The 22,449-nt window shown below is 36.3% G+C and overlaps 1 non-coding gene across 1 annotated transcript; it reads right to left on the reverse strand.

Annotated features, from left to right (window-relative positions):
• Positions 1-9,895: 9,895 nt before the first annotated feature.
• LOC122701187 lies at positions 9,896-10,000 on the reverse strand. The gene has a single exon (XR_006343021.1). It is a non-coding gene; the product is annotated as a small nucleolar RNA U13 (small nucleolar RNA).
• Between the last annotated feature and the right edge of the window lie 12,449 nt (positions 10,001-22,449).

Raw genomic sequence — 22,449 nt, forward strand, 5'->3', positions numbered from 1 at the left:
ATAACTAACAAGGACCTACTGTATAGCACAGGGAACGCGACTCAATATTCTGTCAACCTATATAAGAAAAGAATCTAAAACAGAGTGGATATACATAGCATGTGAATAATTCACTTTGCTGTATGCCAGAACTTAACAAGATACTATTTATCAACTAACTCCAATAAAAATTAAAAAATATAAAATATTTCAGAATTTAAAAAGTGAAAGGACTGTACCCTGAACCCTCTAAAAACATTACTTAAATTAAAAGGGCCTAAATAAATAGAAAACAACCCTTGTTTAAAGATTAGTATGCTTAATATTGGGCTTCCCTGGTAGCTCAGTTGGTAAAGATTCCGCCTGCAATGCAGGAGACCCCAGTTCAATTCCTGGATTAGGAGATCCACTGGAGAAGGGATAGGCTACCCGCTCCAGTATTCTTGGGCTTCCCTTGTGGCTCAGCTGATAAATAATCCGCCTGCCATGTGGGAGACCTGGGTTTGATCCCTGTGTTGGGAAGATCTCCTGGAGAAGGGGAAGACTACCCACTCCAGTATTCTGGCCTGGAGAATTCCATAGACTGTATAGTCCATGGGGTCACAAAGAGTCAGACACAGCTGAGAGACACTCACTCACTCACTCATGCTTAATATTGTTCAAATAATAGTATTTCCCAGAATAACATATAGATTAAATTCAATCCCTGTTAAATCTTAGAGTTTCTTTATGTTCCAGTTTGTATTTAATTTTTTAAAAACTCTTTATTTTGTGTTGGAGTATACCTTATTAACAATGTTGCCATAGATTCAGGTGGACAGCAAAGGTGCTCAGCCATACATACCATGTATCCATTCTCCCCCAAACTCCCCTCCCATCTAGGCTGCCACACAGCATCCAGCAGAGTTCCATGTGCTATATTGTAGGTCCTTATTGGTTATCCATTTTAATTATAGCAGTGTGTACATGTACATCCCAAACTCCATAACTATCCCTTCCCCCCATCCTTGCCCACCTCCCCAGCAAAACTAAGTGCCTTCACTAAGTCTGTGAGTCTGTTTCTGTTTTGTAAGTTCATTTGTATCGTTTCCTTTTAGATCCCATATATATGGGATGTCATACAACCTTTCTCCTTCTCTGCCTGACTTCACTCAGTCTGATATCTCTAGGTCCATCCATGTTGCTGCAAATGGCATTATTCCATTTTTTAAAAAAGACTTTGAGTAGTATTCCATTGTATAATATACCACATCTTCTTTATCCATTCCTCTGTCGATGGACACTTACATGACCTCCATGTCTTAGGTATTGGCAACAGTGCTGCAGTGAATATTGGAGTGAATAGATCCTTTTGGATCATGTTTTTCTCTGGATATATGCTTAGGAGTGAGACTGCTGGATCACATGGCAGCTCTATTTTTAGTTTTTCAAAGAACCTCCATACTATTCTCCATAGTTCAGAGTTACTTTATTTATTTTAAAAATGGGGGGAAATCCTAATATTCTTTGGAATTCCAAGGGACACCAAAGAGCCAAAATAATCTTGCAGAACAGTGGTAGCGCATTATTAGAATAGACTTACAGACCAAGGGACCGATATGATAATCCACAAACAAATGCTCACTTCCATTTTCACTTGATTTCTGATAGAAGTGCTAAGACTGGTCACTGGGCCAAGAACGTTTCCAACAAATGACATTGCAAAACCTGGACCTTACGTGCAAAACCTTTAGGGTGGACCTGACCTCATACCATACACAGAAGTTAATACAGGATGAATCACAGCCTAAATTTTGGAGCTAACCCATAGATATGTAGAAAAACATCTGTGAACATCTCCATGACCTGGGCTTGTTCATAGTTCATTAAATATGATACCAAAGGCACAAGAAACAATGAAAAATAGATACACTGGCTTTCCAAAAAAATGCAAAACTTCCATGTGTCACAGGACATTCTCAAAAGAGTGAAAAGACAACCAAGAGAATAGCAGAAAATGTTTGCAACCCACAGGTTGCCTATGGGATTAATATCCGGAATATATAAAAGATGTCGACAACATGATTTAAAAATGCGAGACAGCAAAAGAAACACAGAGATAAAGAACAGGTTTTTGGATTTGTGGGAGAAGGTGAGGGTGGGGTGATTTGAGAGAAGAGCATTGAAACATGTATATTACCATATGTGAACTAGATCGCCAGTCCAGGTTTGATGCATGAGACAGGGTGCTCATGGCCGGTGCACTGAGGGATGGGATGGGGAGGGAGGTGGGAGGGGGTTCAGGATGAGGGACACGTGTACACTCGTGGCCGATTCGTGTCGGTGTATGGCGAAAGCCACTACAATATTGTAAAGTAATTAGCCTCCAATTAAAATAAATAAACAAATTTTTAAAAAGAACATAAAAAAATGAGCCAAAACCTAAACATTTCTCAAAAAAGATGTATAAATGGCCAAGAGCACATAAAAGATGCAGGATATAACATTAAAGAAATGGAAATCAAAACTATAATGACATACAGCCTCACACAGGTCAGAATGGCCATCATCAAAAAATCTACAAACAATAAATGCTGGAGAGGATGTGGAGAAAAGAGAACTCTCCTACACTATTGGTCGGAATGTAAAATGGGTACAACCGTGATGAAGAAGAATATACAGATTTCTTAAAAAAACATATATAGAACTACCATATGAGCCATCAGTCCCACTCCAGGGCATATATGCAGAGAAAACCATTATTTGAAAATATATGTGCATCCCAGGGTTCACTGCAGCACTGTTTACAATAGCCAAGACATGGAAGCAATCTAAATATCTATAGACAGACAAATGGGTAGACGAAGGGGTACATATATACAATGGAGTATTACTCAGCCATGAAAATGAATGAAATACTACCATTTGCAGCAACATGGATGGACCAGGAGATTCTCATAGTCTCTGATGTAAGTCAGACAAAAAATGATAAATATCATATGATATCACTCATATGCAAAATCTAAAAAGTTGATATAAATGAACTTATTTACAAAGCAGAAATAGAGTCACAGATATGGAAAATAAACCTACAGTTACCAGAGGGGAAAGGGAGGGATGGCCAGGAAGGATAAATTAAGAGACTGGGATCAATATATACACACTACTTTATGTATGTATAATAGATAACCAATAAGACCTACTATAGCACAGGGAACTCTATTCAGTATTCTGCATTAATCCCTAGGTGAAAATAACCTAAAACAGAGTGGCTATAGGTATATGTTGAACTGATGCACTTTTCTGTATGCCTGAAACTGATAAACATTATACACCAACTATGATAAAAATTTATAAATAACGTAACATATTTCAGAATTCAATCAAAGAAGTGAGAGACTTCTACCCTGAAAACTCAAACATTGCTTACGGAGGACCTAAATAATTGGAATACAGTCCATGTTTAAATATTAGAATGCTTCAATTAATAATACTAGTCAGCCCAATATTCAGATTCATTTCACTCCTATTCAATCTGAGAGGTCCCCCCCCCCCGCCAAATTAGGGGGGAAAATCCTAATATTCATATGGAATTCCAAAGGACACTGAAGAGCCAAATTTATCTTGCAAAAGTGTGTTACTGCATTCAAATAGACATACAGACCATGGAATAGACTTGGAACACAGAAGCAAACCCTCAGCCTAAGCTAAGAACTACAGACAAAAACACTGACACACATCTTCATGATCTTAGCTTGGGTTTTGGGTCCTAAAATATGACACCAAAGGCATAGAGAACAATGAAAATTAGATTCACTGGCCCTCAGAAAAATGAAAAACTTCTATTAGTCATGGAACATTATAATGAGAGTGAAAGGACAACTAGAAAATGGTAGAAAATGTTTGCAAATCATAGGCCTGTTATGGGTTTAAGATCCAGAATATATAGAGGATGCCAACAACACAATCAATAGTGGTCCAAAAACCTGAACAGACATTGCTCCTAACAAGACATACAATGGCCAACAGCACTTGAAAAGATTCTCAACACCACCAATTATTAGAGAAATGAAAATTAGAACTACAATGAGATATCTCATCATATAGGTCAGAATGGCCATCATCATAAAATTTACAGGGTCTGAAGTGACCTCTAAAAATGGAGCACAAGACACTTGACCCAGAAAACCTCACAGATCATGCAGATCAAGAGGTTCAGATCTTCGTGTTCACTTTAAGAACACTCGAGAAACCGCCCAGGTCATTAAGTGTATGCATATCTGAAAAGCCACCAAGTAGCTGAAGGATGTCACCGTAAAGAAGCAATGTATGCTATTCCATCACTCCCACATGGAGTTGGCAGGTGTGCACAGGCCAAACAGTGGGGCTGGACGCAGGGTCAGTGGTCCGAAAAGAGTGCCGAGTTTCAACTGCACATGCTCAGAAATGCAGACAGTGCTGAACTTAAGGGCTGAGATGTAGGTTCTCTGGTCATTGAGCACATTCAGGTGAACAAAGCCCCCAGGAGGCAGCACAGGACTTACAGACTCATGGTCAGATCCACCCACATGTGAGCGCTCCCTGCCACACTGAGATGATGCTAACTGGAGAAGAACATTGTTCCTAAACCAGACAAGGAGGTTGTGCAGAAGAAAAAAGATATCCCAGAAGAAACTGAAGAAATAAAAATTGATGGCCCAGGAATAAACGCAGCAAAAAATAAATGCATATAAAAGTAAAAAAAAATCTATGAATAAATGTTGGAGAGGGTAATGAGGAAAGGAAACTCTCCTACACTAATGCTGGGAATGTAGGTAGGCACAACCATGATGGAGAAGAAAATACAGGTTCCATAAAAAACAATATACAGAACTATTAATACCATAAGATACAGCAGTCCCACACCAGGGTGTATACCCAGAGAAAATGGTTATTCAAAAAGAAAGATGCACCCCAGGGTTCACTGCAGCACTGTTTGCAATAGCCAAGACATGGAACCACTCTAACTGTCCATCAGCAGACAAATGAGTGTAGAAGAAGCGGTACATATATGTAATGGAGTATTACTCAGTCATAAAAATGAACAAAATACTGTTATTTGCAGAAACATGGATGGACATAGAGATTCTCACAGCCAATAATGTAAGTCAGACAGAAAATGACAAATATGATATCACTTATATGCAAAATCTAAAATGTTGCCATAAGTGCAGAAATAAAATAAAACAGAAATAGAAACACAGATACAGAAAACAAACCTATGGTTACCAGAGGGGAAAGTGAGGGGTGGCCAGAAGGGATAAATTAGGAGACTGGGATCAACATACACACACTCCTCTATATAAAACAGACAACTAATAATGACCTACTCTACAGCACAGGGAACTCTATTCAGTATTCTGCATTAACCCCTGTGTGAAAAGAATCTAAAAGACAGTGGATATACAAATATATTTGACTTACTTTGCTGTATGCCTAAAGCTGATACAACACTGAACACCAACTATACTCCAATAAAAATTTAAACATAAAATATTTTAGAATTCAATCCAGGAGGTGAAATGGTTCTACCCTGAAAACTCGAAAACACTGCTTAAAGAAAACCTAAATAATTGGAAAACAACCCATGTTTAAATATTAGAATGCTTAGAAATGTTCAGATAACAATACTATCCAGTAAGAATAGATATTCATTTCATTCCTGTTCAATCTCAGAGTTTATTTTTTTCTGAATTGGGAAAAATGCTCTAATATTCATATGGAATTCCAAGGATGCCAAAGAGCCAAAATAGTCTTCCAGATGTGTGTTACTGCATTGGGAGAGACATACAGACCATGTAATAGACTTGAGAACCAAGAAACAAACCCTCTCTTCAATTTTTACTTGATTTCTAATAGAAGTGCTAAGACTGGTCACTGGGCAAAAACAGATTCAAAAAATGACACTACAAAACCCTGACCTCACAAGCAGAATCTTGAGGGTGGACCTGACCTCATACCATACACAGAAGGTAATGCAAGATGAATCAAGGGCTAAATTTTGGAGCTAAGCTATAGAACAGGGCAGGGCAAAGGAGCAGGCAAAGGCTAATAGAGTTTTGCCAAGAGAATGCAGTGGTCATAGCAAATACCGTCTTCCAACACAAGAGATGACTCTACATGTGGACGTCACCAGATGGTCAATACCAAAATCAGATTGATTTTATTCTTTGCAGCCTAAGATGGAGAAGCTCTACACAATTAGCAGAAACAAGACCGGAAGCTGACTATGGCTCAGATCATGAACTCCTTATTGCAAAATTCAGACTTAAAGTAGGGAAAACCACTAGACCATTCAGATGTGACCTAAATCAAATCCCTTATGATTATCCAGTAGGAGTGACAAATAGATTCAAGGGATTAGATCTGATAGAGTGCTTGCAGAACAACAAGCTGTGGAAAATTCTTAAAGAGATGGGAATACCAGACTACCTTACCTGCCTCCTGAGAAATATGTATGCAAGTCAAGAAGCAACAGTTAAAACTGTTGCTGAAACAGACTCGTTCCAAATTGGGGAGGGAGTATGTCAAGGCTGTACATTGTCACTTTGCTTATTTAACTTATATGTAGAGTACATCATGCAAAATGCTGGGCTGCATGAAGCACAAGCTGGAATCAAGATTGCAGGGAGAAGTATCAATAACCTCAGATATGTAGATGACACCACCCTTTTGGCAGAAAGCAAAGAGGAACTAAGAGCCTCTTGAAGAAAGTAAAAGAGAGTGAAAAAGTTGGCTTAAAACTCAACATTCAAAGAACTAAGATCATGACATCCGATCCCATCAGTTCATGGCAAATGGGAAAACAATGGAAACAGTGACAGACTTTTTTCCTTGGGCTCCAAAATCACTGCAGATGGTGACTGCAGCCATGAAATTAAAAGACACTTGCTCCTTGAAGAAAAGCTATGACCAACATAGACAGCATATTAAAAAAGAGACACCCAAAGCAATCTATAGATTCAATGCAATCCCTATCAAGCTACCAACGGTAGTTTTCACAGAACTAGAACAAATAATTTCACAATTTGTATGGAAATACAAAAAACCTTGAACAGCCAAAGCAATCTTGAGAAAGAAGAATGGAATTGGAGGAATCAACCTGCCTGACTTCAGACTCTACTACAAAGCCACAGTCATCAAGACAGTATGGTACTGGCACAAAGACAGAAATATAGATCAATGGAACAGCATTGAAAGCCCAGAGATAAATCCACGAACCTATGGACACCTTATCTTTGACAAAGGAGGCAAGGACATACAATGGAAAAAAGACAACCTCTTTAACAAGTGGTGCTGGGAAAACTGGTCAACCACTTGGAAAACAATGAAACTAGAACACCTTCTAACACCATATACAAAAATAAACTCAAAATGAATTAAAGATCTAAATGTAAGGCCAGAAACTATAAAACTCCTAGAGGAGAACATAGGCAAAACACTCTCCGACATAAATCACAGCAGGATCCTCTATGACCCACCTCCCAGAATATTGGAAATAAAAGCAAAAGTAAACAAATGGGACCTAATTAAACATAAAAGCTTTTGCACAACAAGGGAAACTATAAGCAAGGTGAAAAGACAGCCCTCAGAATGGGAGAAAATAATAGCAAATGAAGCAACAGACAAAGGATTAATCTCAAAAATATACAAGCAGCTCCTGCAGCTCAATTCCAGAAAAATAAATGACCCAATCAAAAAATGGGCCAAAAAACTAAACAGACATTTCTCCAAAGAAGACATACAGATGGCTAACAAACACATGAAAAGATGCTCAACATCACTCATTATCAGAGAAATGCAAATCAAAACCACAACGAGGTACCATTACACACCAGTCAGGATGGCTGCTATCCAAAAGTCTACAAGCAATAAATGCTGGAGAGGGTGTGGAGAAAAGGGAACCCTCTTACACTGTTGGTGGGAATGCAAACTAGTACAGCCGCTATGGAGAACAGTGTGGAGATTCCTTAAAAAACTGGAAATAGAACTGCCATATGACCCAGCAATCCCACTCCTGGGCATACACACCGAGGAAACTAGATCTGAAAGAGACACGTGTACCCCAATGTTCATCACAGCACTGTTTATAATAGCCAGGACATGGAAGCAACCTAGTGCCCATCAGCAGACGAATGGATAAGGAAGCTATGGTACATATACACAATGGAATATTACTCAGCCATTAAAAAGAATTCATTTGAATCAGTTCTAATGAGATGGATGAAACTGGAGCCCATTATACAAAGTGAAGTAAGCCAGAAAGATAAAGACCAATACACTATACTAATGCATATATATGGACTTTTAAGAGATGGTAATGATAACCCAATATGCAAAACAGAAAAAGAGACACAGATGTACAGAACAGGCTTTGGGACTCTGTGGGAGAAGGTGAGGGTGGGATGTTCTGAGAGAATAGCATTGAAACAAGTATACTATCAAGGGTGAAACAGACCACCAGCCCAGGTTGGATGCATGAGACAAGTGCTCAGGGCTGGTGCACTGGGAAGACCCAGAGGGATGGGATGGGGAGGGAGGTGGGAGGGAGTTTCAGGATGGGGAACACATGTAAATCCATGGCTGATTCATGTCAATGTATGGCAAAAACCACTACAATATTGTAAAGTAATTAGCCTCCAGCTAACAAAAATAAAGAAAAAAAAAAGGGAAAAAAAATAAAAAAGAGACATTACTTTGCCCACAAAGGTCTGTTTAGTCAAAGCTATAGTTTTTTCCAGTAGTCATGTATGGATGTGAGAGTTAGACCATAAAGAAAGCTGAGCACTGAAGAATTGATGCTTTTGAACTGTGATGTTGGAGAAGACTCTTGAGAGTCCCTTGAACTGCCAGGAGATCAAATCAGTCAATTCTAAAGGAAATCAGTCCTGAACATACATTGGAAGGACTGATGCTGTAGCTCTAGTACTTTGGCCACCTGATGCGAAGAAGTGACTCATTGGAAAAGATGCTGATGCTGTGGAAGATTGAAGGCGGGAGGGAAACGGAACGACAGAGGATGAGATGGTTGGATGACATCACCAACTCGACGGATATGAGTTTGAGTAAGCTCTGGAAGTTGGTGATGGACAGGGAAGCCTGGCGTGCTGCAGTCTATGGCATCGCAGAGTTGGACATGACTGAGCGACTGAACTGAATTGAACTGGTTTGGTGGTGCTGAATTCTCTTAAACGTTGCTTGGGTTGTGGGTCTGAAAGTATAACACCAAAGGCATAGAAAACAATGAAAATCAGATACACTGCTCCTCAAAAAATTAAAAACTTCATGTGTCAAAGGATGTTCACACAAGAGTGAGAGGACAACTGAGAGAATGGCAGAAATGTTTACAAACCATAGGCCTGCTATTGGTTTAAGATTCAGAGTATATAAAGGATCCCAACAACACAATTCAAAGGTGGTCCAAAAACCTGAACAGACGTTTCTCCTAAGAAGGCATACAAATGGCCAACAGCACATGAAAAGATGGTCAGCACCACTAATTATCAGAGAACTAGAACTTAGAACTTCAGTGGGATATCACATCACAAGTCAGAATGATCATCATCAAAAAATCTACAAACAATAAATGCAGGATAGTGTGTGGAGAAAAGGGAACTCTCCTACACTACTGGTGGGAATGTAAATGGGTACAACCATGATAGAGAAGAATATTGAGGTTCCTTAAAAAACTGTATACAGAACTACCATATGAGCCAGTAATTCCACTCAAGTGCGGATATTCAGAGAAAACCATTATTTGAAAAGATGCGTGCACCCCACGGTTCCCTGCAACACTGTTCACAATAGCCAAACACGGAAGCCACCTAAGTATCGACAGACAAGTAGGGAAGAAGCGATACTCAACAGAAAAACTTGAAATCACTTTTTTTTTTTTTCACGTCAGACAGGTAATGTGCCGATGTCATAACAAGGTTTGGAGGGAGGCACATATCACGCAGTAGCGTGAACACCCAGTCATCATGCTCATGAACTACAAAAGGATCTTGAAATCACTTTTAAGTCAAGACACAGAACAGAATTCTCTTGGAATATTTTGAAAAATACAAATGCTCAGGTTGAGCCATTTTTCTCCAAGGCTTCAGATGTGTTTGTAACAGCAGACTTGTTGAAAAATGACTGGACTATATGCTGGTTGTTTACCTTTATCTAGTTTGTTTCACCTTTTCTATTTCCTATTCCGTGCTCCCATTTCATTTACTTTATGTTTCCCAACTTCTCTGTCTCTTTTTGTGTTGTTGCTCTTTCTCAAGCATTTATCAAGTGTAGCACTAAAGCGTTTGTATATGAATATATATACAGTATGTATAATAAAATGGATATATATTTTTAAAAATTCATGAATTTTTGCCTAGCTAAAAAAACTTATGACATTTTGATTATACTTGTTTGACTCAGCATGACTAGAATGCTAGATTTTAATTTCTATTCACTCAGAACTTTTATATAATTCCATGTATTTTGGCATCTAGTATTAGTGCTAAAAATTAGTGATTTAAAAAAATTTGAATGAGACTTGAAACTTCTAATCCAATTTTTAGAATATAGAGATATAGAATGTTAAAAAAAATAGGAAATAAGTGATACAGTATTATTAACTAAAGTACAGATTTTATTCAAATATTACAAAGTTTTATGCCAGTGTCCATTATATGTTTTAATCCTTATCAAGATTCCACATTGTATTTAGCTGCACCTTCAGCTGGATGAACAAATTCTGATAAATTCTCTTTTCATTTCTATTCTATTACAAATATTTTCTAATTTTCCTTGTTATGGCTTCTTAGATACAGTCATTATTCAAGAGTGGACATTTAATTTCTAAATACATGGGATTTTGTCTAAAGTATCTTTAATAGTAATTCTCATTTTGATACTAATTTCTCATTTTAATGATTTCTTCTCTGCCATCACCCTCTGTTTTACTCACTCTAACTTTACCGAGGCTTTGGATGGCTAAGTCAAAGATCTCTCTTGATAAATGTTATGTTTTGTATGAAAATGTGTGGGTTACTTTCAAATATCTTTTGATATTCATTTCCAACATAATTCTACAGTGATAAGAGAACATACTCTATGATTTCAATACCTTTAAGACCATGACATTTTTGCACCTTGTGGTATGTCCCTGGATATGATCCAGTGTCTTGTAGTTTACAGTCTATGGGAACTTGAGTAGAATTTTTATTATACTGTTGTTTGAAAATTGTATAAATCTTAGTTATGTTGAATTGGTGTATAGCATTTTTCAGGTCTATTCTATCCTTCTACTTCTCTGTATATTCATTGTATTAATTTTGGGGAGATTGACTTGAGACTCCAAATAAAAATATTAATTTACTTAAAAGATAATTGTCAGAGAAGGCAATGGCAACCCACTCCAGTACTCTTGCCTGGAAAATCCCATGGACGGAAGAGCCTAGTAGTCTGCAGTCCATGGGGGTCGCAAAGAGTTGGACACAACTGAGCGACTTCACTTTCACTTTTCACTTTCATGCATTGGAGAAGGAAATGGCAACCCACTCCAGTGTTCTTGCCTGGAGAATCCCAGGGACGGCGGAGCCTGGTGGGCTGCTATCTATGGGGTCGCACAGAGTCAGACACGACTGAAGCGACTTAGCAGCAGCAGCAAAAGATAATTGTAATAAATAATTGAACTGTATATAAACTTGTTCTGCATTTTCCAGGTTTTTTATAAATGTGTTATCATACTTTCACAATTTAAAAATAAAAAACTTTTTAAAAAAAGAAAACAGTGGTACATACCTACAATGGGGTAATACTCAGCCAGAAAAATGAGTGGAAAAACTACCATTTGCAGCTATGTGGATGGCTCTAGAGATTCTCATAGCCAGAGATCTAAGTCAGACAAAAAATGACAGATATCATATGATATTGCTTATATGCAAAATCTAAAAAGTTGGTACAGATGAACTTATTTACAAAAAGAATTAGAGTCAGAGATAAAGAAAACAAATGTATAGTTCCCAGAGTGGAAAGTGTGTGGTACTGGGAAGGATAAATTAGGAGATGGGGGAACATATACACACTACTCTGTATGTAATGGATAACTAATAAGGACCTATTATACAGCACAGGGAACTCTTTTCAGTATTCTGCTTTGACCCCTTTGTGAAAAGAATCTAAAACAGAGTAGATACAGATGTATGTCTAATTGATTCACCTAGCTATATGTCTGAAGCTGATAACAACATTGAACAACAACTATACTCTAACAACAACTAAATAAAAATTTAAACATAACATAAAATATTTCAGAGTTCATCAAGGAGGTGAAAGTCTTCTACCCTGAAAACTCTAAAACATTGCCATGAACTTGGATTTGGTGATGGTGCCTTAAATGTCAGACCAGAGGCACAGGATACAACAACAACAACAAACAGATACAGTGTCCTTCAAGGAAAAGATGAAAATTTTCCATGCATCACAGGACATTCTCACGATGGTGAAAAGACAACCTAGAGAAGGACCAAAAATGTTTGCAAACCATAAACCTGCTATGGATTTACTCTGCAGAATATGTAAAAGACACTAAAAACAATATAATTCAAAAATGGACCAAAAACCCAAACAGACATTTCTCAAAGGAGACATACAAGTGGTCAAATGAACATGAAAAAATGCTGAACACCACTAATTATTAGAAAAATGGAGATTAAAACTACAGTGAGATACTACCACACAAGGGTCAGAATGGCCATCATCAAAAAATCTGCAAACAATAACTGCTAGAAAGGATGCAGAGAAAGTGGAGCCCCCTACACTGCTGCAGGGAGTGTAAATGGGTACGCCATTTATGGAGAACACTATGGAGGTTCCTTAAAAAGCTCTATGTAGAATTACCGTATAATTCAGCAATCCTTCTACTAAGCATACATCTGGGGGGAAAAGTCAGTATTTGAAAAAATATACTTTCATTGAAGGGTTCACTGCAGCATTGTTTACAATAGCCAACATTAAAGCCATCTAAATGTCCATTGACAGAGGAATGGATAAAGAAAAAGTGGTACATCTAGGCAATGGAATATTACTCAACCATTAAATAGAATGTAATAATGCCATTTGCAACAACATGGGTGGACCTAGAGATTTTCATACTGAATGACGGAAGTCCCACTGAGAAGGAGAAATATTGTATGACATCCCTGGTATGCAGAATCTAAAAAGAAAGGATACAAGCGAATTTAGTTACAACACAGAAGCAGACTCACAGACTTATGGAACGAACTTATGGCTGCTTAGGGGAGAAGGACAGAGAAAAGGGATAATTAGGGAGTTTGGGATCGACATGTACACACTGCTATATTTAAAATGGATAACCAGCAAAGTCCTACTGTATAGTACAGGGAATTCTGCTCAATGTTATGTGGCAAGCTGGAAAGGAAGGGAGTTTGGGAGAGGATGGATACACATATATTATGTATGGCTAAGTCCCTTTGCTGTCCACCTGAAACTATCACATTGTTAATCGGCTATACTCCAGTATAATATAAAAAGTTTAAAACTAAAAACAAAAAAATAAGTAAATTAGATACTACCATTTGCAGCAACATGGATGGACCTAGAATTTTTTATACAAAGGAACATTAAGTCAGATAGAAAAGAAAACTATCATTTGATATCTCTTACATGCAGAATCTAAAAAGATGATACAAATGAACTTATTTGCAAAAGAGATAGAGAGGCATTTATATAAAAAACAAACCTATGGCTATAAAGGGGAAAGTGAGAGGGTGGCAAGGAGGAATCAATTAGGAGATTGGGATCAACGTATATGGACTACCGTATATATATTAATAAGGTCCTACCATATAGCACAGGGAACTCTACTCAGTTTTCTGTATTAGCCTACATGAGAAAAGAATTTAAACAAAGCGGATATATGTATAACTGGTTTATTTATCAATGCTTATTCACGTATTCACTTCAGGTGCTGTACACCTCAAACTGATAACAACATTGTTAATCAACTATACTCCCATAAAAGTTTAAAAATAATAAAAAGTATTTCAGATTCCAAACAAGGAGGCAAAAGACTTCTACCCTGAAAACTTTAAAGCATTGCTTAAACTAAAGAGGACCTAAATAAATGGAATACAGTCCATGTCTGAAGATTAGAACACTTAACAGTGTCCAAAATAGCAATACTCTCCGGAACAAATACAGATTTAATTTGATCCCTGTTTAGCTCAGAGTTTCTTTTTTTTCTGTTGTTTCTCAAATTGGGAATAAATTCTAATATTCATATGAAATTCCAAGGGACACTGAAGAGCCAAAATTATCTTCCAGAAGTGTGTTACTGCATTCCCATACAAACCATGGAATAGACTTGGAGCCCAGAAACAAACCCTAAAATTAAGCTGAAAATCACAGATGAAAACATAGACACACATCTCCGTGACATTGGCTTGGGTTATGGGTCCTAAGACATGACTCCAAAGGCATAGAAAATTAGATACACTGGTCCTCAAAAGAATTAAAAACTTCCGTGCATCACAGGACATGATCAGGAGAGTGAAAGGACAACCTAGAGAAAGGCAGAAACTGTTTGCAAACCATAGGCCTGCTACGGGTTTAAAATCCAGAATATGTAAGGGATGCCAACAAAACTATTCAAATATGGTCCAAGAATCTGAACAGACATTTCTCCTAAAAAGACGTAAAAGTGGCCAAAAGCACAATGAAAGATGCTCAGCATCACTAATTATTAGCGAAATGTAAACTAGAACAATAACGAGACACCATGTCACACAGGTAAGAATGGTCATCATCTAAAAATCTCAAGACAGTAAATGCTGGAGAGGGTGCGGAGAAAAGGGAACTCTCCTACACTATTGGTGGGAATGTAAATATGTACAACCATGATGGAGAAGAATATGAAGATTCCTCAAAAAAAAAAAAAAAAACCCATATATAAAACTACCATATGGTACAGCAATCCCATTCCAGGGCATGTATCCAGAGAAAATCATTATTTGAAAAGACACATGCATCCCAGGGTTCACTACTTCACTCTTTACAATAGCCAAGACATTGAAGCAACCTAATTATCTTTTGACAGACAAATGGGTAAAGAAGAAGCTGTACTCACTTATAGAAAAACTTGTAATCACTTCTTAAAATTCAGATGCATTACAGAATTGTCTTGGAATATTTTGGAAAATACAAATGCCCAGGTAATACTATTTTTTCCCGAAGCTTTAGATGTGTTTCTCATGAGCAGCCATGTTTAAAAACAACTGGACTATATGATGATCTTTTAACTAGTTCATTTCACTTTTTCTATTTCATATTCAGGACTCCCATTTCATTTAGGTTGTTTTCCAATTTGTCTATTTTTGTTGTTCTTTCTTGAGCCTTTATTAAGTGTAGTAGAAAAGCATTTATATACATATATATAGAATGTATAGTGTTTATATTTAGAAAATTTTTGAATTTTTGCCTAATTATAAAAATTTATGACATTTTGATTCTACTTGTTTGATGTAGTGTGACTAGAATGTTAGATTTCTAATTTATATGCACTCAAAACTTTGATATAGTTCCATGCATTTTGGCATCTAGTATTACTGCTAAAAGTCTAGAAAATTTATTATCTTAGTAACACAAATAAATTTGAATGAGGCTTGAAAATTCTAATCCAATTTGAGAATATACAGAAATATCATGTTGTAAAAAAAAAAACACCAGGACATTAACAAGTGATACAGAATGATTAATTAAAAAGTACCATTTTTTTTCAAATTTCACAAAATTTTATGCCAGTGTCCATTATTTGTTTTCATACCTCACTCAAGACTCCACATTGTATTTAACTGCACTGAGCAGCTTCAGTTGCATGCAACAAACTGACAAATTCTCTTTTTATTTTTACTCTATTACAAATATTTTCTAATTTTCCTTGTTATGACCTCTTAGATATACCCATCACTTAAAAATGGACATTTAATTTCTAAATACACGGGATTTTGTTTAAAGTATCTTAATATTAATTTCTCATTTTGATATTAATTTCTCACTTAAATGCTTTCTTCCCTGCAATCACCCTCTGTGTATTTTTCAGTCTAACTTTATTGAGGCTTTCAATGGCTAAGTCAAAGATCTTTCTTGGTAAATATCATGTTTTGCACTTGAAAATATGTGTGGGTTATTTTCAAATATCTTTTGATACTGATTTCTAATGTAATTCTACAGTGATAAGACAATAGACTCTGTATGATTTCAGTACTTTTAGACAATGTAATTTTTGCACCTTGTTTTATGTCCCTGGATATGTTCCAGTGTCTCCTAGTTTACAGTTGATGGGAACTTGAATAGAATTTGTCTCCTACTGTTGTGTGAAAATTGTATAAATCTTAATTATGTTGAAATGGTTCATAATTGCTCCCAGGTCCACTCTTATCTTTCACCTTCTCTGTATATACATTCTATTACTTTTGGAGAGTATGATATTGAAACTCTAACTAAAAAACTTATCTAAGTAAAAAAATTATAATATATAGTGGAACTATATAACTTTGTTCTGAATTTTCTAAGTCTTTTGTAAATGTGTTATCATACTTTCATAATTTAAACAATAAATTACTCAGCCATAAAAATGAGTGAAATGCTACCGTTGCAACATGGTTGGACCTAGAGATTCTCACAGCCAGTGATGTAAGTCAGACAAAAAATGACAAATATCATATGATATCACTATGGGCAAAATCTAAGAAGTTGATACAAATGAACTTATTTATAAAAAGAATTAGATTCACAGATATAAAAACAAACCTACAGTTGCCAGAGTGCAAAGTGAGGAGTGACTGGGAGGGATAATTTAGGAGAAGGGAATCAACATATAAACAATACTCTATATACAATAGATAACTGGTAAGGACCTACTCTATAGTACAAGAAGCTCTATTCAGTATTCTGCATTAACCCCTATGTGATGAGAATCTGAAACAGAGTGGGTATCGGTATATGTCCAACCGATTCTTTTGCTGTATGCCTGAAACTAATACAACATTGAACACTAACTACACTCCTATAAGAATGTAAAAATAATATAAAATATTTCATAATTCAATCAAGGAGGTGAAAGGCTTCTATGGTGAAAACTTTAAAACATTGCTTAAAGAGGACCTAAATAATTAGAAAGCAACCCATGTATAAATATTAGAATGCTGAATAATGTCCAAATAACAATACTATTCAGATCAATATGGAGCTTCATTTCATTCCTATTCGGTCTCGGAGTTTCTTCTTTTCAGAATTGGAAAAAACATCCTAATATTCATATGGAAATTCAAGGGATGACAAATAGCCAAAACTGTCTTGCAAAATGTTTGTTACTGCATTAGTGTAGACATACAGACCATGGAATGAGAACTGGGAATGAGAACCCAAAAATAAACTCTCTCTTCTATTTTCACTTGATTTCTGATAGAAGTGCTAAGCCTAGGCACCGGGCAAAGAACAGATCCAACAAATCGCACTGCAAAACCTGGACCTCATGTGCTGAACCTTGAGGGTGGACTTGATCTCATGCAATAAACAGAAGATAATGCAGGATGAATCAAGGCCTAAATTTTGGAGCTAAGCTATAAAACTGAAGAAGAAAAAACAGCTGCACATCTCCATGACCTTGGATTCAGAGATGGTGCCTTAAATATCAGACCTGAGACACAGAAAACAATGAAAAATAGGCATACTGGCCTTCAAAAAAAAAAAGAAAAGAAAAGAAAAACTTCCATGCATCACTACAACAGAATCTTAGCCACTAAAAAGAATGAAATAATGCAATTTGCAGCAACACAGATGGACCTAGAGATTTTCATATCAAGTGAAGGAAGTCAAACAGAGAGGGAGAAATATTGTATGGCATCCTCTGGATACAGAATCTAAAATGAAAAGATATGAGAGTATGACATTGAAACTCCAACTAAAAATCTTAATTTATCTAGGTAAAAAATTACACTATATGGTGGCTTTATATAGAACTTTGTTCTGTATTTTTCAAGTCTTTTGTGAATGTATTATCATACTTTCATAACTTAAACAATAAAAATATTTTTTAAAAAAATAAAAAGTGGTACATACATACAATGGAGTATTACTCAGCCATAAGAATGAGTGAAATATTACCATTGCAACAACCTGGTTGGACCTAGAGATTCTCATAGTCAGTGATGTAAGTCAGACAAAAAAATGACAAATATCATATGTTAATGTTTAGAGGCAAAATTTAAAAAGTTGGTACAAATGAACTTATTTACAAAAAGAATTAGAGTCATAGATATACAAACAAACCTATAGATACCAGAGTAGAAAGTGAGGGGAGGCTGGTGGGATAAACTAGGAGACAGGAATCAACATATACCGACTACTCTGTATATAATAGATAATTAATAAGAACCAACTGGATAGCATAGGGAACTTCATTCAGTATTCTGCATTAACTCCCATGTGAAAAGATTCTAAAACAGGGTAAATACATGTATATGTCTAACTGATTCACTTTGTTGCCTGAAGATGATACAACAGTGAACACCAACTATACTCTAAAAAAAATTAAGAATAATATAAAATATTTCAAAATTCAGTCAAGGAGGTGAAAGGTTTCTACCCTCAAAACTCCAAAACATTGCTTAAAGAAGACCTAAGTGAATGTTTAGCATTGTTCAAATAATAAAAATATTCAGACCAATACAGAGATTCATCATTACTGTTAAATCTCATAGTTTCTTTTTTTTTTTTCTGAATTAGGAAAAACATCCTATATTCATATGGAATTCAAGGGACACTGAAGAGACAAAATTATCTTGCAAATGTGTGTTCCTGCAGTAGCAGAGACATAGTCTAGACCATGGAATAGACTTGAGAACCCAGCAACAAATCCTCACTTATGTTTTCACTTGATTGCTGATAGAAGTGCTAAGACTGGTCACTGGGCCAAGAACAGACCCAACAAATGGCACTGCAAAACCCAGACCTCACTGCAAAACCTTGACGGTGGCCTGACTTCATACATACATGGAAGTTAACACTAGATGAATCAAGGCTGAAATTTTGGAGCTAAGCTATAGAACTGTAGAAGGAAAAACAGCTGCACATTTTCATGACCTTAGATTTGATGATGGTGCCTTAAATATCAGACAAGAAGCACGGAAAATAATGAAAAATAGAGACACTGGCCTTCCAAAACAGTGAAAAAATTTCCATGCATAACTGAATCTTCTCATGGGATTGAAGATACAACCTAGCGAAGGGCAGAAGATGTTTCCAAACATTAGGCCTGCTATGGTTTTAATACGCAGAATATGTAAAAGCCTCCAGCAATACAACTCAAAAGTGGACCAGAAACCCAAACAGAAATTTCTCAAAGGAAACATACAAATATCCAGCAGCTCATGAAAAGATGTTCAACATCACTAATTATTAGAAAAGTGGAAATTAAAACTACAATGATATACCACCTCACATGGGTCAGAATGGCTACCATCAAAAAATCTACAAGCAATAACTGCTGGAGAGGATGCAGAGAAAAGGCAACCCTCCTATATTGCTGGAGGGAATGTAAAATGGGTATACCAAATACTGAGAACAGTATGAAGATTCCTTTAAAAACTATATATAGAATGGCCATATAATTCAGCAGTTCCATAGCAAGGCATACATCTGGAAATAAAAAATAGTATTTAAAAAGATACATGCACCCCAGGGTTCACTGCTGAAGAGTTTACAATAGCCGAGATTCGGAAGCTACCTAAAAGCCCATCAACAGAGGAATGAAAGAAAAAGTGGTACATCTATACAATGGAATATTACTCAGCCATTAGAAAGAATGAAATAATGCCATTTGTAGCAACACTGATGGACCTAGAGATTTCCATACTGAGTGAAAAAGTCAGATAGAGAAGGAGAAATATCGAATGACCTCCCCTGTATGAGTAATGAAAAGAGAAAAGATACAAGTCAACTTATTTACAAAACAGAAACAGATGCACAGATGTAGAGAATGAACCTATGGTTGCCAGGGGTGAAGTATGGGGAGAACAGATAGTTAGGGAGTTTAGAATTGATGTGTAGATACTGCTGTGTTTAAAATGGATAACCAGCAAGGTATAGCATAGGGAACTCTGCTCAATGTTTTGTGGCAGTCTGGATGGGAAGGGGAGTTTTAAGGAGAACAGATACATGTATATGTATGGCTGAGTCCCTTTGCTGACCACTTGAAACTATCACAACATTGTTAATTAGCTATACTCCAATAAGCAGCTTAAAAGAAAAAATAAATAAATAAATGAAATAGTGCCATGTGCAGCAACATGGATGGGCCTAGAGATTCTCATATAGAGGAACATTAGTCAGATAGAAAAGAGAAGTGTCATTTGATATCTCACACACAGAATCTAAGAAGATGATACAAATGAACTTATTTACAAAAGAAAAATCAAGGCACTGATATAGAAAACATACCTATGGCTACTAATGGGACAATTGAGAGGGTGGAGAGAAGGAATAAACTAGGAAATTGGAATCAACATATATACACTATTATATATAATAGATAACTAATAAGTACCTACCATAAAGCACAGGGAACTCTACCTCAATATTCCGTGTTAACTTATATAGGAAAAGAATCTAAAACAGAGTGAATATATATACAACTGATTCACTTATCAGTGTTTATTTATTGACTTCAGGTGCTGTACACCTAAAATTTACAACATATAGTCAGCTATATGCTATTAAAAATGAAAAAATAATATAAACTATTTCAGAATTCAAACAAGGAGGTGAAAGACTTCTACCCTGAAAACTCTAAAGTATTGCTTAAGTGAAAGAAGACCTAAATAAATGAAATACAGCCCATGTTTGAAGATCAGAACACTTAATATTGTTCAAATAACAATACTATACCAAACAATATACACACTCAATTCCCATTCAAGCTCAGAGTTTGCTTTTTTCTGCTGTTTTTTGAATTGGGAAAAAATCCTATTATTTATATGAAAATATGAAATTCCAACAGATCCTAAATGGCCAAGATAATCTTACAAAAACGTTCCTGCATACATACCATGGAATACATACCATGGAATTGACTTGGAACCCAGAAATAAATCCTCAGGCTAAGCTAAGAACTAGAGATGAAAACACAGACACAGATCTCCGTGACCTTGGCTTCGGTCATGGGTCCTAAAATATGACACAAAAGGCATAGAAAACAGTGAAAACTAGATACACTGGTCCTCAAAAAAAATTAAAAACTTTCCTGTGTCACAGGACATTCTCAGGAGAGTGAAATGACAACCTAGATATTGGCAGAAAATGCTTGCAAACCATAGACCTGCTTCGGGTTTAATATCCAGAATAGGAAGCCAACAACACAATTCAACAGTGGTCCAAAAATCCGAACAGACATTTCTCCTAAGACACACAAATGGCCAACAGCACATGAAAAGATGCTCACCACCACTAATTATCAGAGAAATGGAAATTAGAACTACAATGAGATATCACGTCACACAGGTCAGAATGGCCATAGTCAAAAAATCTACAAACAATAAATGCTGGAGAGAGTCTGGAGAAAAGGGAACTGTCCTACAATATTGGTGGGAATGTAAATGGGTACAACCATGATAGAGAAGAACATAGAGGTTCTTTTAAAAATGTATACAGAACGATCATATGAGCTAGCAATCCTACTCCAGGGCATATATCTGGAGAAAACCATTATTCAAAAAGATACTGCACACCATGGTTCACTGCAGAATTGTTAACAACATCCCAGACATGGAGGCCACCTAAGTATCTATCGACAGACAAATGGGTAAAGAAGAAGTGGTACATATATACAATGGAGTATTACTCAGCCGTAAAAAAGAACAAAATAATGTTAATTGTAGCAACGTGGTTGGACAGAGATTCTTATACACAATGATGTAAGTCAGATAGAAAATGACAAATATCATATACAGGAGGGATAAATTAGGAGACTGGGATCAACTTATACACAGTCCTCTATATAAAATAGATAACTAATAAGGACCTACTATACAGCACAGGGAACTTTATTCAGTATTCTGCATTAATCCTTATGTTAAAAGAATCTAAAACAGAGAGGATATACAAATATATTTAACTGACTCACTTTGCTATATGTCTGAAACGGATACAACAATGTATACCAACTGTACTCCAAAAACTATACTATTCAGACTAACACAGAGATTTATTTCATTCCTCTTCAACCTCAGAGTTTCTTTTCTCTGAATTGGGAACACATCCTAATATTCCTATGGAATTTCAAGGGACCCTGATGCTCGGAAAGATTGAAGGCAGGAGGAGAAGAGGACAAAAAAGGAAGAGATGGTTGGATGGCATCATGGATTCAATGGACATGAGTCTGAGCAAAGTCTA

Source organism: Cervus elaphus, chromosome 9 (assembly GCF_910594005.1).
Source record: "Cervus elaphus chromosome 9, mCerEla1.1, whole genome shotgun sequence".
Taxonomy (NCBI): Eukaryota; Metazoa; Chordata; class Mammalia; order Artiodactyla; family Cervidae; genus Cervus; species Cervus elaphus.